We start from the raw sequence: 17,700 nt of genomic DNA, 5'->3' as shown, positions 1-17,700 counted from the left end.
TCTAAATTATTAGTAAAGCCCAATCTAAAGTGCTTTTATGATTTTTATGTTGGTTCTCATGTCCAATTTCTTTTTGTCTTTTCCTGAATACCATCACATACTTTAGGATGGAATGCCTTATCTTTTTTCATCATTTCATACAGAATAAACTTCAGAGAGAGAAAAAAACATACTTTGCGTGCAAAGAAAGATGAATTTCAAAAGTCAGTGAACATTAGAAATGCGACAGTGTCGTAATATATGATTCAAGATATAAACTTTTCGCATGGAAGAGTAGGTAAACTTTTAGAAAGAAATTGTATTGTTTGATTCATTAAGAAGCATTGTTCGTGGGTGTGTATATAAGCACATGAGGCGCTCCTGAATATAGCAGTCACTGCAGAGGGCTCTAAGAACCAACAAAAGGAAGTGAAGTGAGCACAATGGCTTCATTTAATGCAAGAGCTTTGGTATTGTATAATTTTATTTTATTACTACATTATTTTCTTGTAGTCTAGTTATGGGTCCTCAATTTTTTAGACTTTTCTTTAAAAAGTTATAGCATTCAATCTGAAGTGTATTTTCTAGGCTTTTAAAATACAGTCTTCATAAGTATGAAAGTTCTTATAGAAGTACCGTGTTCGTCCGTCAGTTTGTCCATCTGTCAGCAGATATCAGAAAAAAACGGTAAAAAAAAGTACCCCGAAACTGTTTTCAAACATGGATTCAGCATCTCCAGAATATATATCATCTCTATCGTTATTTCTCCATTCTAACTGGAAACGGTATAAATCTAATATTAACAATCTCAATTTTGATCGTCCTAGAACGTAAATGGTAAAGATTATCAAGAAATAGATATTTGATATAGGTTCATCGTCTCAAGAATAGACTCCTTTTCCATTTCGATCACTTTATTGATACAGAAAGAAGTTGAAACCTACTGCAATTTCCGCTTTCAATGTTGATACCCATAGAACAAAACGATAATAGAGCTATAAACCTCATTCCTATATGAATTTATTGTCCGAAGTATAAGTTCAGTTTTAGCTATAATTTCTCTACTGTAACCGACAGTGGAAAAATCTACCATGTCCGATTTCAAAAATATTAATCACTACAAAACAAGAAGATAACACATAGAGAGATGTGATTCTTTAGGTCGATTCAACGTTCAAAGATAAATCTTAATTTCTACCTTTACTCTTTTAGTAAATCCGGATGTAGAATCAGTTATTAAAACTGTCTCTTCACATCTAGATTCAGGTTATTATTATTATTATTATTAATAAAATTGTTGTTGTTACTAGCTTTTAAGGAGACAATTAATACATGCTCTAGTTGAAACATGACACTTCAATTTTCTACAGCATCTCATTAAAGGAAATATAATTTTCCCGAAGTGTACACACAGATTGTTTCTGTAACATGCTTTGCTCAAACTGATAGGAAGTGGGCCTCTGTTGTTTATGTTTCGGCACAAATGTCGCTGCTGTATTGCAATGCTAGGAGAAACACTTATTTTAGTTGATGGGAAATTTTGTTTCCAATCGTAAAATGCATGGCTTCAGACGGAAAATTTTCTCTTAGGAAACTGACAATGCTGTATTACAAAATGGAATAAAGTGAAATCTTTCAATGTAACGTCCCACGATTATGCCCTCTAGACTAAAGGAGATACATGTTTAAGGCAGTTAATGATGATGGGAAAATTTGGTGGAATGAGAATGTGGAAGAAAACGTGAGAATTCTGAGAAAACCGACCGACAAGCTGTTGTAAACCACAAACTTACTTTGACGGGGATAGAACTACGGACCCCACACACCAGAGGTAAGCGCTCTACCACTGAGCTACTGTGTATCCACACTGTGTTCTAAGTTAACTTACCTCTGATAATAGATTTTTTCTTAAATGATTTGAAGGACACTATTGGACAAACTACTATAGAGAACTTAGTCTCCAAACTTTTTCGACTTTGGCAACTTATAGGACATAACGTAGTCAGCAGAACATTTCAGTTGCCTTTATCTCAAAGGTTCTCCAGGTGCCTATTCTACATACGCTGGGGGAACGCCTGAGCTGCATCGGAACGTGAGAAGAATGAGCCGGCCTGAAGTGAATTCACTATTAACTACTCCACTGCGGCTTATGAAAGTGCAGATCTCTAGCGTAAAATCCATAATAATAGACTGCGGTTATGGCAAACTGCCATGAAAGTCATACTTCGTCTTTGTTTTTTTACGAGATCAATTGATTTCAAGTTCACCTTTCCCTTCAGCAGCGAGGTTAAATGAGGTGTGGAACTACAGCTTAACGTGGAACCCGAACCACATGAACTCCCGCCGGAAATCGTACCTGGGTCTCACATCAAAAGCTCATACTCAATCTCCATATAACGACGAAGGTGTTCCACCACTTTCACTTAGCACATTGGAGCAACACAATTTATTGTAAGCAGTAAAATACAAATCATGTTTGGACCTTTCTTAGAAACGATTTTTGGTCATTGTTTAATATGTCCAAAAATTGTCAAGATGTGTTTTGTCAGTGAACGAAAATTGTCTACAAAGAATCCGAACAGTGATTAATAGGACTCGCCATTAGAGAGTTGAAAATATACCTGAATTTTTCCTATCTCCAATTAGGATAGGGTTCAAAGACGTCTTGTAAATACGAAAATAGTGATGACTAAAATGTACTAAAGCTGCTTAAAGTCGTTCTTGTGTTTGTATACTCATTGGAGATATCAGGAATTTAGGTACATTCTGAACATTCTCCGGACAGTTCCCTCAATCCACTGCTAGGAGGCATTTTAGATATTTTTGGTTCACTGATAGAACATTTCATAACATTCTTGGACATGTTAAACAATGACCAAAAGTTGTTTCTTAAAAAAGAAATGTCCAAAGCATGTTGAAACCTGATTCATTTTTTGAAGTGTAACTATCGGCCATATTTTCCAATTTGTGGTTGCTTTTTCAAGATTTTCTTCCGAAAATAAAAGTAATATTGCTTATCATTATCGTGAAAATAAGTAAATCTCTGATTCGGAGACACGCCATTTAACGCTTCTCACCAAAGGGGATAAATAATTGTTCACCAATCAAGTACATGGAAAGGTTCATATTACTGTGAATTTCAAGATTGTAACGTTCTTTAAATATTCTGTGATTTTGTCACAGCGTTAGAGATTGAACGACTATTTTCAACCTTCAAACACATTTTATCGCACACTTGACGTAAGTTGTATTTGAACAACCTTAAGAAAATTGTCGTGATGTTGTGGAAACAGAAGTGAACTATGGTATGACTGCTTTACGAAGTGCTAAGATAAGGTTTACCTGATATGAATTGAAGTATTTTTGAGGTAGTTTCTGGTAACGGTTTTCCCTAGCGAATTTTATCTGCTGTTTATGATATTATTATTTCTATGACTTATAGTTTTCTTTCTTTTTCTATATTTTGATGTGTTCTAGTTATTGATACTTTCAAAGTTATATTTATTAATTAGTACGATTTCTAGTATTTAATTGTTAAATGTGAGCTGTTGGTAAATTAGTGAAATAAAAATACAATAAATAAGTTCATTTTACAATACAAACTACCATTTTTTAATAATAATTTTAAAATTTGTTTTGACATTTGCCTTCCATTGTCGGTGATTTATTTTGCCACAAATGCCAGCGTTTAATAATAATGAAGTTGTTTAGAAAATGGTAGGCAGATCAAAAAGGAAAAGAAGAGGATCTTGAGAGCATACTCCTGTTAACTTCTTTCAAAATTCTTTCAAGAATCATAATATATTAATATTGTCATCTAATAGAAAATTTTATGCTTCCTATAACAGTTTGTGTTAAGTTTTCTTTCTATCAGAAACGAAAATAATAAACCATATTAAAAATTGATCCTTCTATGTTGCATATTTCTCCCAATATAAAGCGTGGGGAAAATTAAATATTATGATTTGTGGTTGCTAATCATATTAAATAGAAATAATATCCATTAAACTACAATGTTTGTGGAAACAAAAATTAGGTTAATTAATTCAGAAAGTAAATATTTTCTTTACAGATTTTTCTGCTAAGTGCGAACAATTATTTTGTTGATTTAACATATTTCATTAAACAGAGCAAAACACGTAATATATATATCCGTGAGTGCTATATATAATATAGTGCTCATCAATTGCAATAGGTTAACAACAACAGATTGGAAGCAATAGCAATTCCATTACGATCATGAAACATATATATTGTATTTTTTTTTACAATGTTGCTACATTCGTGATAATTATATCAAGATATTTTCCATTATACAATTAATTAATTAATTCTTCAAGGACCAAAATACTGTTCTCAGGCTAACTGAGTGAATCAAAGACACTGTCATATTCATGTGTTTGCTGCGGTGCCTAAATTTCCTCCGCAGTTCCACGAATTGAATCTTTTATTATCGATATTCCCTTCGACTATCGCTCGTCTACTGTAATCTACATTGCACAATTGGATGGTGTCAAATTCAAGATTTCTTTTCATTTCATTTCATTCTATTTGAATTTATTTCCTCGATATGTATGTAAGGAACCAATATAAAAGAAGGTAAATTGAAGGCGTAAAAGAGTACTGAATTTTAACTTTTTAAAACTAAAATTAATGAGGTTCAGCCTAAATTTTTATTGAATAATATGCTAATAAATATAATGCTTTGCAAACTTCTTTATGTACGATATTCTGAGGACTTGAATCTAACTTCTATGGCACAATAAACTTTATTGGGAGAAGTTGGTCAACTGCTTTTGGGCAATCATTCCTTGGAGTGATATATGGCCAACACAGTGACTCTCCCTCACTGTTAATGCTGACCTACAAAAGTCTATATTTAATTAACATAGCTCTTCAATTACTCTTACAACATTGACTATAACCAGTACTGTTAGCTGTGGTGATTGTAGGAAATTGATAGTTGCATAGTGAAATCTCACCAAAAAATTAAATTAATCACAGAATGAAAGTATTTTCTCTTTATTGATGCATTACTACTTCTTTGTTCTTAAAAAATAAGATTGCAATTTTCCTCGAACATTTTTCTCTTTAATCGTGCTAGTTCCAATTTTGTTTGGTATATTACATAAAAGATCTCTTAAACGCATTTTGTATTCTCTGAAGTGTTAAGGCGTATTACTGTTATGACTTATTATTATGGAGTGTTAGTCACGTGTGTTAATGTGTAACACCTCAGCAAGAAATTCCTCAGAAAGTAAAATGGATTTACGAAAGGCTAGGAAAAATTAGCAAACTAATTTTGGAAATGAGCACAAAATAAAACTAGCTCGTTTACCAAAGGTAACTTCACCAGAATCATTCTAATGTTAAGAACATAACGTTGTTGATATCTCATAGTAATAGTTGATAATAATCTGTTCTGTAATGAGCAAACAAAGCTTATCATTACTATAGCTTAAAGTTTACTTAAAACGTCTCGGAAAGTCTTTGACTAGTTTCATCACACAGGAACACAGAAGAACAGGAATGTCTTAAACTTTTTAGGCTTAGTGCAATGGGTAATTTCTCAGTTATCATTTCTCAAACGCATTTCTTGTGGTGTGACTACTTTCAGAGTGAAAACTTTAATTGGCCAACTTGAAACATTGTGAAATAGTTTTCGGCTTCTACTGCTCAAGCACGAGACAGATTGGAACCATGTTGTTTTACACTGTAACTACCGATGTTTAGTCAATATAACTCCAATCATCTCTGACTAGTTCACCCAAGAGAGAAAAGCAGTTGTCAATAGTAAATGGAATAGTTTTGGAAATATAATTGACCATAGACATGATCGATCATTACCATTTGTTTTGCTGTTAACTGTTTCTACACTGATCAGTCAACATGCAAGATTTCATTACTTTTCCAAAATTATTTGGTATTAAATAAGTTAGAACACTTGTTATCCCTTTCAGTACCGAGGCTAAGTGAGACATGAACCTATAGTTTAACATGGAATTCGAGCTACTATATTTCTGTAAAATCACTTTCATAATAATGATATCAGCTTTTCAAATTTATATTGGCTCATCTGACTTTAACTGGTAACTTTGAAGAAATCAGTTTTAGTATGTGGGATTTGGGCTAGTTTTCTTTACGGCCATAACCATCTCGGTTGAAAATAACCATCTCGGTTCATAGAAGAATCACTATCATTATACAACATTTAATTAATGTAGATGAGACTATTTCTTAGAAAAGCAACTTCAAAGAAAGAACTTAAGAAATTACCTTCAAAAGATAAAGTAGACAAACAAAACCTTCACCTGCTTAGCTCAGTAATGCATTAGAAATTAATATTTAGTTGATATGTTACTTTCATTTGCTAATTTGTGCCCTCGTATAACATTTAATCAACTTAATACAATGAATAAATTAACCTGCTGAACACGAAAACAAATATTAAATTTGATATTTTAACTTAATAACTCATTTATATATGATGTAGAACAATATGCAATTTTAACCACAAATTGCATATGTGATATTAATTCACAGTGTTAAGTAAATATTGGAAATTAAACAGTAGTTTCTTTGAAAACAGGAAATGAAAGAATATTTCATATACTAAATGAATTATCACAAAGGAAACATCATCAACCGATACATACGATACAGCAACAAGATAGGTTTAAAAATGCAAATTGCATATACAGAGGTGTTCAATTCTCCCTTGCCACTGATCACAGAAAAGCAGCTACCTTTTCTACAACTGAATACTATATAAGTCTTCAGTAAAAAGAAAGTTTGATCATTCGAGCTTACATAACTGATTCAGAGTGTCTCATACAACGTGACATATTAACTGAAAATGTTTTGTCAATCCTGCTATGATCATGAATAGTGCATTACTGTTGTTACTGAAATTGTCCAATACTGTTCTGAAATATTCAGTTATAATGAATCAATCTTTGAAAAAAGTTTTCATATATATCTCAAATACTTCCTTTGTCTCCCTATAATACCTGACACTATGAAAATAAAAGTCAAGCGTCTGATCCCAAATACAACTTTGAGTATGTGTAAAACTACTACTATGTTCATTACTTTTCAGTTTGATATATGTCTTTATAAGAAAGTGGAAGTATAATAATTTGTCAACTTTATAATGCTAATACTTTTTTATCTAATGATTATGACATGAATATATTTTTATTTGCAGTTGCTGTGCTTCATTGTTCTTGGAGTCTTGGCAGTTTCTTTTGCTGGACATCATGAGTGAGTAAATATAGATAATATTAAATATAAATACATTTTTAAAAACAAATTAATTTGGGAACGATAATTGTATAATGTATTCAGGAAACCCAGGGTACCATAATTAAAACATATTTAAGTCTTCCATAAATTAGATTTACTGATCTTGAGGAATGTAATGAAAAAGTCACATCATAATATATAAATAAAGATGAAACACGTTCAAGACTTCATCATGCGACAATTATTAAGCTATTATTGCCTTCAAGATCCCGATTTAATGCACATTATGAAACATATTAACGTTATGTTTATATGCATGTATGTTACATTTTATTCGCAAATAATAACCCTTCTCATTTTTCTTAATTAATGTAATTTGCAATGCGATCTTTCTCTTGTCTGAATCTAAATAATAAAATTAAGACAGAATCAGGTATATACCCATATATTCCTGTTATCACAAATACACAAAACTACTTATCACTTTAATAGATGAGCATAGAAACTATATGTCGTATACTTACTCTGTTCAACATTTTAGTAATACAGATGTATCAGCTATTCCAGACTCTTTCAGAAAACTCTTTCTAGGGGGTATATCTGGAATCACTCTCAGATGTACAAAGATCTATAAGGCTTGAGATCCTCTACTCCACAACGAACTTAAACTAAATTTTTTCATCCAATATGTAATGGTAACGTTATAATAAAACTAGGTTTATTGCCATATTGGATTTACAATAACCTACGTTTCCGACATAAAATACTAAATACGACACCGGTGTTACTGTTTTGAAATAAGGAAGATGACAGGAAAGTTTTATTCTACGGATACTCCATGAAATAATACAAGATTTAAAATTCTTGCATTTTTAGAGTCTATTTTAAAGAAAGAATAAAGAGCATGCACATATGTTTAAGTGATTAAGTGATGAGTAAACAAGTTTGTAAATAGCAAATAATAAATTTATTGATACAAAATCATCATTCATTCATTTATTCATTTGGAGAAATTTCAAGTAAATTAAAAAGAATAATTTAGTTTTAAAATCATTATAAATATATTCTCTAAATGAATAAATGAGTAATAGACAAAGAATTTTAGCTTGAAACAAAACTAATATCTAAAGTTTTTCTGGATAGCACTTCCTTACAATGATCAGAATTAGAGAAATCGGTCAGAAAACTATTTGGAAGTTATTACATGTGGAACTTTTTGTTTTCTTGCTACATACCACGCAAGAACATGAGTGCTTCACTTGGGACATCTTCAGTAGAAATCATCATACAGTGGTCTAATGATGAATCTCTGATTCGGTTTCTTAAAGGTATTAATATTCGGTTAATTGTGATGAAGACCTTTCAATGATACCTGTTGACACAGGCACATGTTATATTTTTACATATTCGCTATTTATTGCATCATACCTAAGAGTTGAAATCAGGATATATATTGTTGTTGACATAGGCTTATTGTGAATCACACTTTTGCTAAGAATTTAAAGAATTTTACGTTTGCTTGTATAAGAACTTCATCTAAATCATGAAATCGGACAAAGGTTTCTGATACCTTACTTTCCTGTACGATCAAATGTTTCAAACAAAGAACACAAGGAGGTTAAATTTACCGCATCTTTGTCACATATCACTGTGTAGTATAGCAAGACTGACTCCATATGCAGATGAAATTATTGGAGATTATCAGTGCGGATTTAGACGAAATCGATCAACTATCGACCAAATATTTACCATTAGCCAAATACTAAAAAAAAGTGGGAATACAATACCCCGGTACATCAACTATTTATTGATTTTAGAAAGGCGTACGACTCGGTTAGGAGAGAAACATTATACAACGTTCTTACAGAACTAGGAATACCGAAAAAGCTAATTAGATTAATTAAGATATGTTTAAATGAATCCCAAAGTAAAGTCCGGGTAGGAAAATTTTTCTCCACGAGCGTTCACGTCGAGAATGGCCTGAAACAAGGAGATGCGTTGTCGCCATTATTATTTAACTTCGTTCTGGAATACGCTATAAGGAAAATCAAAGATAGCAATCAGGGCCTAGAGTTGAACGGTATTCACCAGGTTATGACATATGCTGATGATGTAAATTTAATAGGGGATGATAGGAGAACAATAAAAAGAATTGCAGAGATCTTATTAAACGCTTGCAGGGACATGGGTTTAGAAGTAAATGCAGAGAAAACTAAATACATGGAAGTGCGTCGGGACCGGAATACAACAAATTATGGATGTGTTAAAATATTAAATAATACTTTTGATAAAGTGGATAGTTTCAAATATCTAGGATCAATATTAACAGAGGAAAATCATATTCACGGAGAAATTAAATGTCGACTAAAAGCAGGGAATTCGTGTTACTATTCGGTTCAAAATCTCTTATCGTCGTGAATTCTGTCGAGGAATTTGAAGCTTAAAATATACAAAATGATAATCATGCCTGTTGTTCTGTATGGCTGGGAAACATGGTCACTTATTCTGAGGGAAGAACATAGACTGAAAGTATTTGAGAACAAGATCCTGAGACGAATATTCGGACCTAAGAGGAACGGGAATGGGGAATGGCGGAAACTTCATAACGAGGAACTACATAATTTATATGGTTTTACCCAACATTGTTAGGGTAGTCAAGTCTAGGAAGCTTAGGTGGGCGGGTCATGTAGCTAGAATGGAAGAAAGTAGAAAGCTTTCAAAGTCTTAACTGGAAGACCAATCGGAAAACGACCATTAGGAAGACTAGGCGCAGATGGGAGGACAATATTAAGATGGATCTCGCAGAGATTGGAATACAAAGTAGAAACTGGATGCAGTTAGCTAAGGATAGAAGTCAGTGGAGAGCTTTTGTGAACACGGCATTGAACCTCCGGGTTCCATAGGCCATAGAGTTAGTTAGTATATTTAAAAAATATTTTCAAGCATTTTCTTCTTCTACACGGTCTTCTCTTTAACATCAATCATAGATTTGACAATTTTTCGGGATGATAAATCTCGAGGTCTCCGGGATAATATCCATGGTCACGTCTCTGAAAGAAACGTTGAGTTATGCATAAAAAAAATAGCGCATACAGAGTGTTACATTGATTAATTTCTTAAAGATAAACAAGGACAGCATAGAGTCACAACTAATGGAAGTACGTACACTTGTGTGTTAAAAAAAATGGAAATATTGGCATTAAAAATCATTCACCTTAGGTTGAAGTAAGGTCGTTAAAATTTATTTTCGGAAGGATATTGGACCTGACTCAACCTGTTAACATATATAATTTGGCATCAACTTTACGGAGATGAGAAATTCTGAAAGTTTTTCTTATTATAGTAGATACTGTTATACTTGATGTTTAATGTCCCTTTTCAACATCGAGGAACATGAAATGTGGACTTTCACTTTAAAGTGTAATCCAAACAAACTTAATGCGTTCAACTTTCTCCCACTGGGAATAGAACCCGGAAACCTATTCACCAGAACATCAGGGACAGCTTATTTTACGTAGTTAAACTTATTGTTCAAAGATAATTACACTTCAAACTTGTAACTGAAAAAGAATGAGTATTGAAATCAGAATAGACAGCAAACGTTATACTATATTTTGATTTGTATTTTTTTTTAAGCGAAATTAAATATTTTGAGAGCCTTTCAGCTCTAAATACTGTACCTTTCGTAATTTGCTATTTAACATTTCCAACGTATGTCACGTAAATTTGGTGCAGAAACAAATTAACACACAATAACAAAATAATAATAATGACCCATAATAGATCGTAATAATAAGAGTAATTTTAGATAGTACAATATTGATGAAATAAAGAATTATTTCTCCTACAAATGCTTTTAAATGTTTATTTGCATTTATAGTTAACTAGCTTTCGGCTAACTGGAAACCAGTCTCAGATTTGCTCGACCCATGGCCTTGCACCTCTTATTTCAGCATTTGAAAAGTCTAAATACAAATTTTATGTCACTAACCTTAAGAAATTTCGAGATATCGTGATCTTATTTTAACAATTGCAAAGCACTCATTCTTTTATTTCCATGTAGGTGAAATACCTGAAAACACTGAGACACATCTTTAATTATTTTAAATGAAAGTCTGACTATCAAATTTCATGTGTTTAGCCCCAAGAAATTTCGAAGTACGTCCATCTTATGTTAAGAATTGCAAGCCTCACTCTTTATAACTCGCCATTGTCTTCCCTCGTTTGGGAAATATAAAAACGCAGGAATGTTTTTAATTATTTTAAATGAAAAATCTAAATACCAAATTTAATATCTCTAACATTAAAGGATTTCAAGATATGGCCATCCTATTATAACAACTGTAATTTCACCGTTTTTCCTTCCCGCTTTTTCTTCCTTCCTATAGGGAAAATAAACAAAAAGAAAACAGCGAAACACGTATAATTATTTAAATGGAAAGTCCGTGTACCAAATTTCACGTTTCTACCCTTGAGAGATGAAAATTGGATCGGATTTCAATTTGAAGCTCCCGTATTCAGCAACGAGCTATATTAAATCTAGACCTACAGCCGTGCCAAAGGCGTGTACGCTACTCATATAGCCACGAGGGAGCTCTTTCAGAAATTCGGAGGTATGGACATTTTACTACAGTAGTTGCTACTTCTATTCCCTCCCTTCCCCATCGAATTTCCAAACATCATTACCCCGTGGTATCTTTAGAAACTATAAATTCTGCGCAATGTTAAAATTCCAAGTTCCTATCTTAAGCAGCTTAGCCTACGTTGATCACTCAGTCAGGATCTTTTGTTTTATATATAGAGATTCTGACAAAATAATCTGAACTGACAGTGCATTTCATACATAAAATATTATATTAACAAAAGAGTTAAAATTATTACTTGAGTTTAAATTACTATATTTTTTCTTGAATTTGAGTTTTGAGTAAATTTTATATACTTATGAAAATAATACATAAATATAAATATCATATTATGTCAAACATTAAATATAAGTTTAAAGTCAATTTATATCCATGTGACCGTAATAACTTAAAACTGTATTTAAAGTTTACTCGCAAGTCTTAAAATATTTCACGTTTTGTACAATGCTTCTGTAATCGCATGCCACCACCAAGTATTATCAAATTTTTCTTCACTGAATATCTATCAAATTTATTTTATTATTGTTCATGATACAAATGTGGAAGTTATATATCTACTGTTATATCCTACCAAAATATAATTATATTTTAATACTAAAAGTATTTCTGTTACTTTTCTTTATTTTATTCAAAATGTTCAAATATATAATACATCAATGTATGCAAGTATGTTTATGTTAAAATCTTAAAAAATGATCTTTTATAAATCTAAATGTCAATTCGTTGACTCTACTTGCAACTACATCAAACAAACCAACAACTAATTCTGATATCTTCTCTTATATATTTATTCTTAATCTGAGCCACTCTATTTCCATATCTTTATATAACTCACATTATTATCATCGTAAATCCTCTTAAATCATCTTTCTACGTATATTTATAACCTTTCTAGTAATCTTTAAATCCTCAACATCTATATTCTCAATCTCATTAGTCTACATCTTGATTCTCTTTATTTGCACATACTCGTGCCCATTTTACCTTAGCCAATTTTTTCGGCTAGTGTCACATACTTGAACATTTTGCACCTATGTACATCTTATCCTCTAACAGTTTATATCTGTGATTGAGAAAGAGAGATGAAGAGGAGAAAGAAATATAGACAAGAAATTTAGATAACCGTGAAAACAATATAACTTCATTCTTGTCGATGTTAACAAAATAAGTTTTTCTTTTCTAAAAGTTTTATGGACAATTTTGCATAATTAATTACTTTGCAATTAACTAAGTTTCTAGCTATTTTTGGTGTACATTTGCTATTATTATCAAAATTAAGAAACTATTAATTGATTTTCTTTTCGTTCTAGACACCATAAGAAGCACATCAATCATCATCCCAAACACTATTACCATGAACATCCTTATCACCACCATCATGAACACAAACATGAGCATAAACATTATGAATCTCACCACCACGTCCACCACAAGAAGAAGGAGAGCCATGAACATAAGAAGGAGCATCATCACCATCACTGACCATTTGACTACAATGTTGTAAGTCATTAATTAGGACTTACTGTATTATTATATAAACCTATAAATGATAAAATTTAGTTTCAGAGGCAACTTCTACCATTAAACTTTCAGGGTTATATTGGCACATTAATAATGGATGGCATGATATTCTTACAATGAAAGTTTAGGCGGACAATCGTTTATATATATATATATAAAAAGTATTATTAACACAATGCAAAAGTATTATTAACAATATTTTGTCACTAATTATTAGTGGATTAAGAACTGAATAGTATAGTTTTACTAGGGTGTACATTTTGGAATTACTTTTACTAGTCGGAGAGATGTTTAACATGTTTCATGTCCCAGAAACTTAATAAATAGAAAATAGCAAGGTTTAATCTCTTCTAGAGGAAGTCTAAATGCAATCCAATAGTTGATACTGTAACGTGCCCGTTACAAGTCACAGGAAAAAAAAAAAGAAATTATAAAAATAAAAAATGTAAAATCTTCGATAAGGAAAATGGTAAAATTACTATTAATGTATTTAATATTATGTGTTACAGCAAGAGACATAAGCTTATACAAAAGAATCATCTGCGAATTTTTTTTAAAATTAAGAGAGAAAGAATTAAATGTAAAAATAACGTTTGTGAGAAGATTTCCTTTGCCTTTCGTAACCGAGAAATATCAAGGTCTTGGCTTATGCGCTGGTCGTTGACTGCGCATGGTCACGGCTTTGCGGCCGTAAGTAGCTGGCCTCGGCTAGCTGACTTGGGCTGTGTTGTATGAACGGGTAACATCTGGAGGGATTAAGCTGTTCGAATGGATTATGAATCTAAATGGACGTTTCGTGTTGGTTCACGTTTCTTGTATTGAAGTCTTCGTTTGTAGAAGAGTGTGTTATAGAAGGAAATAAGAATATCCATTACAAGTGAGGATTATGATTATAGTGATATTTCATTTTCTGCAATATTTAGTGTATTTGCGTATTTTTGAAAAATTAGTGAAAATAGTGTTGCTTGGAAATTCGATAAAAGTGTTGGAAGGGAGGCTTGGTTTAGTTCTCTCTGCTTCTATTAGCAAGCAAATTGCAGAAAGGTGCATGAGTAATACTCAGAATCACGTAATTATAATTGTGTATATATTTTTTCTCGATTTCGTGAATGTGGGAAATTGTGGATCTACGTCCCATTTTCTCAATTGAGTTTCTAATTGAATTGAGATTGAGTCCTGAGCATAACCTCACGTTACAGTGGAATATTCTTGTTTTAATAAGAGGGTCCGAGACGATTGAGGGCAGAGAAACTACAGAAAGTTGAGGTAAAAACGTGGATTTTCAGAGGTGAGTTAATTTTCAATTTTTCTATTAGATTGTCTGTCTACGTCTTTATGTGTATTCTGTGGGTTGTCTTGTTGGCTCCATTTGGTTAGGTTTTCAGTGGAATAATTATCGTGAATAAGCTCGGCAAATCCAGGGGAACAAAGGTGGAGGGATTTGTACCCGAAACCTATGAAATGTGCTATTCATCCTATGTTTATTACAGGTCTGAAATTCATGTTTTTGATTCAAAGAGTAAAATCCGAAAGGCTTATTAATGCTGTTTTTGAATTCTGAAGAATTGATAGTAAAATTTTGATTCTTTTTTCTTTAAAAAAGAAAACTTCGTTTGACTTGTTCGTACTGTTTGGAGTATGTTTGACCGGTTTGTGTTTCAGATGTTTCGATGTTGGAACGCATTCAATTGAGTATAGCAAAGTTGTTTGCGGTTGTTTTTCGTCGGGAATTTTCTATTTTCAAACTAAATTGCGACAAATTAATAAGAATAATTTCTTTTTATGATAAGAATTTAAGAAACTTTTTCTTCGGTTTGAGAGAAAGGGAAATCTTCACTCGATTAAAGGTACAAATTTATTTCTTATTTTTAAAGAAAGGAATATATTAGTACTAGACTAGAGAGAGAGAGGTCCTAGACTGGCCTTGAGTGTTCACATTACAGTTAAGTGTGAGAGGTCCTTGACTGGCCTCGAATATTTGCGTCAAACTTCAGAGGTTCCTGATTTGACTGGAGATTTTGCTTTATTATTCAATTTTAAAGATTTACGATTCAGCGAACAATTCTTTGAATTATATTAAATATTTTTTTTCTTTTCTCAAATTGAGAAATAAAATATTTATTGAATCCAGATTTTGACTTGGCAGCAAGAAGACAGATTAATTATTGTAATTTATTTGTAATAAACATTTATTTCCTGAATTGGTTGTGTTGTTATTTGTTTATATATATATATATATATACATATTTACTGTTAATTTGTGAACTATTACTCCTCTGGATTTCCGAATTGAAACAACAGCCTGAGCTATCCGGATGCTTGCTCGTGTAAAGCCCCTTCTGAGGCCAGGCTGGATTGGTTTTTTCCCACCTTGTCCGCTAGGCTACGGATGGGGGCGTTACAAATTTGAACACAGCCCAAGTCCGCTTTCTAAAATTTTTGGGTTTGTATTGCAAGTCCTTACTTTTCTAAAATTTTTTTTGGGTTTGTATTGTAAGTATTTCATGTCCGTTATTAATTTTGTTGTTGTAAGTATTTCAAGTCCGTTGGTTATTACTTTTGATATACTTATTAAACTCATAATTATTTTTGGAATTTCGCACTTGCTTTTGCATTTCAGAATTAAATTCGTGATTGCTAATTGAAACTTATTGTTCATTTATAAATTACTAGTATCTTTGATAAATTAAATTAAGGTGAAGCATGGTATTATTAGGATTATTTCCATTTGGTCAAAAAAAAAAAAAGTCTGGGTCGCAGTAGTGTTCGTAGTTAGTATTGTATTTTGTATGTAATATAATTATATTATTTATGTTCTATTTATATTTGTATTGTTCTATAATAATACATATGTGTAATCCGATGGAGTATGTCAGTATTGATATTCCGGAGCAATATTCCGAATTGATAACGGTAGATAGAACCGGCAATCTTGAAACTGATACTAGATCTGATTTTGGACAGTTGAATATGTCACTGACTCCGTCAACTCAAGGGAGTTTTCATATTAGACAACCATCTATGGGAGCTAATAATTTAGAATGTGGAGGTAGTTCGCAGTCACCTGCGGATGAATACAATTTCAGTAGAATTGTTAATATTGGGAGTTTGGACGAATCGTTTCGAGATCAGAGGCAAGTTACTTTTAATGAGCCTTTAATGAGTTCTGGTTCAAATAATGATGGGAATTCGATAAATTTTGGAAATTCAGGTCCTGATAAGAATGAGGTTCCTTCTAGGTACTTGAATCTTAGAGATTATTACCGAAGGGTTTCTCAAATTAGGAATTCCACTCCCAAGACTTCGTTACATCCGCGGTATGGTGCTCCACCTAGGAGAAATCAGATGGGTGAAAATGTATTAACAGGGTTGCCAACTTTGCATGGTACTAATGAATCTTCAAATGTTGAGCATAATCTCCTGATGAAGTATACATTTAAAAGAACTAGTGATTTTCTAGAGTCAAAATTTAAGGAATTTAAAATAACGGATGGCAGTAATAGTTTGCTAGTTTTTGAAATATTAGCCAAAATTGAGGAAACTCTAATGGATACAAGCTACTCTTTGAGTATGATTCTTTCTGTTCTTGTCGGGAAATGTGAAGGTTCATTATTAAAAGAAATTTTGTTAGCATTAAATCATCAAATAGCTTGGAATGAGTTAAAATCTAGGCTTGTTAAGAATTTTATTACGCCTGTTGCATTGCATTCACTTATTTCTAATAGAATTTATAGACGTCAACGCCTGTCTGAATCAGTTACTCAGTATGTAAGATCTATAGTAATTGCAATGAATGTATTAAATTTTATGGATAATGAGTCAGACATGGTAAATATCATTGTATGTGGCATGAATCCAAACAATAGATATAAAATGCTGAATTATTACATCCCAGCTACCCGATCCGAGTTAATGGATATTGCTGATAAGCATGAATTAAACTTTCGAAATCAATTGGAATTTAATAAGGAAATGGGTTTTTCTCGGAAAAAGACTAATTTAGTAATGTTAAATCCTGATCAAGGTTTTAAAAATAGAGAATTTCCAGTGGGTGATAAAAATTTTTCTTTGAATAAAGGATTAAATAATTCTTACCCTACTAATGTAAAGGATCGTTGGAAAGTAGAATCTCAGGTTCATAGAAAAAACAAGATTCCGAATGAACGGTCTGATCAATTCAAAGCACCTAATGCTTCAGTTAACACAATTCCTAGTGAATTGGACAATACCGTCGCTTCATTTGTGGTTGGTAAAATACATAATTATTTAACAGACATTTGTGTGGATGGAGGTTCAAGCTTTAACATCGTTC

At 32.1% G+C, this 17,700-nt stretch overlaps 1 long non-coding RNA gene across 1 annotated transcript; it reads left to right on the top strand.

The window, feature by feature from the left end:
- The first annotated feature begins 356 nt into the window (after window positions 1-356).
- LOC145679786 (uncharacterized) lies at window positions 357-13,752 on the top strand. The gene is made up of 3 exons (XR_014130534.1): window positions 357-449; window positions 7,187-7,242; window positions 13,178-13,752. It is a non-coding gene; the product is annotated as an uncharacterized LOC145679786 (long non-coding RNA).
- The last annotated feature ends 3,948 nt before the right edge of the window (window positions 13,753-17,700 follow it).

The sequence above is a fragment of the Thermobia domestica genome, chromosome 2, assembly GCF_964235325.1.
Source record: "Thermobia domestica chromosome 2, izTheDome1.hap1.1, whole genome shotgun sequence".
NCBI classification, from domain to species: Eukaryota; Metazoa; Arthropoda; class Insecta; order Zygentoma; family Lepismatidae; genus Thermobia; species Thermobia domestica.
This window is presented reverse-complemented; position numbering and strand designations above follow the sequence as displayed.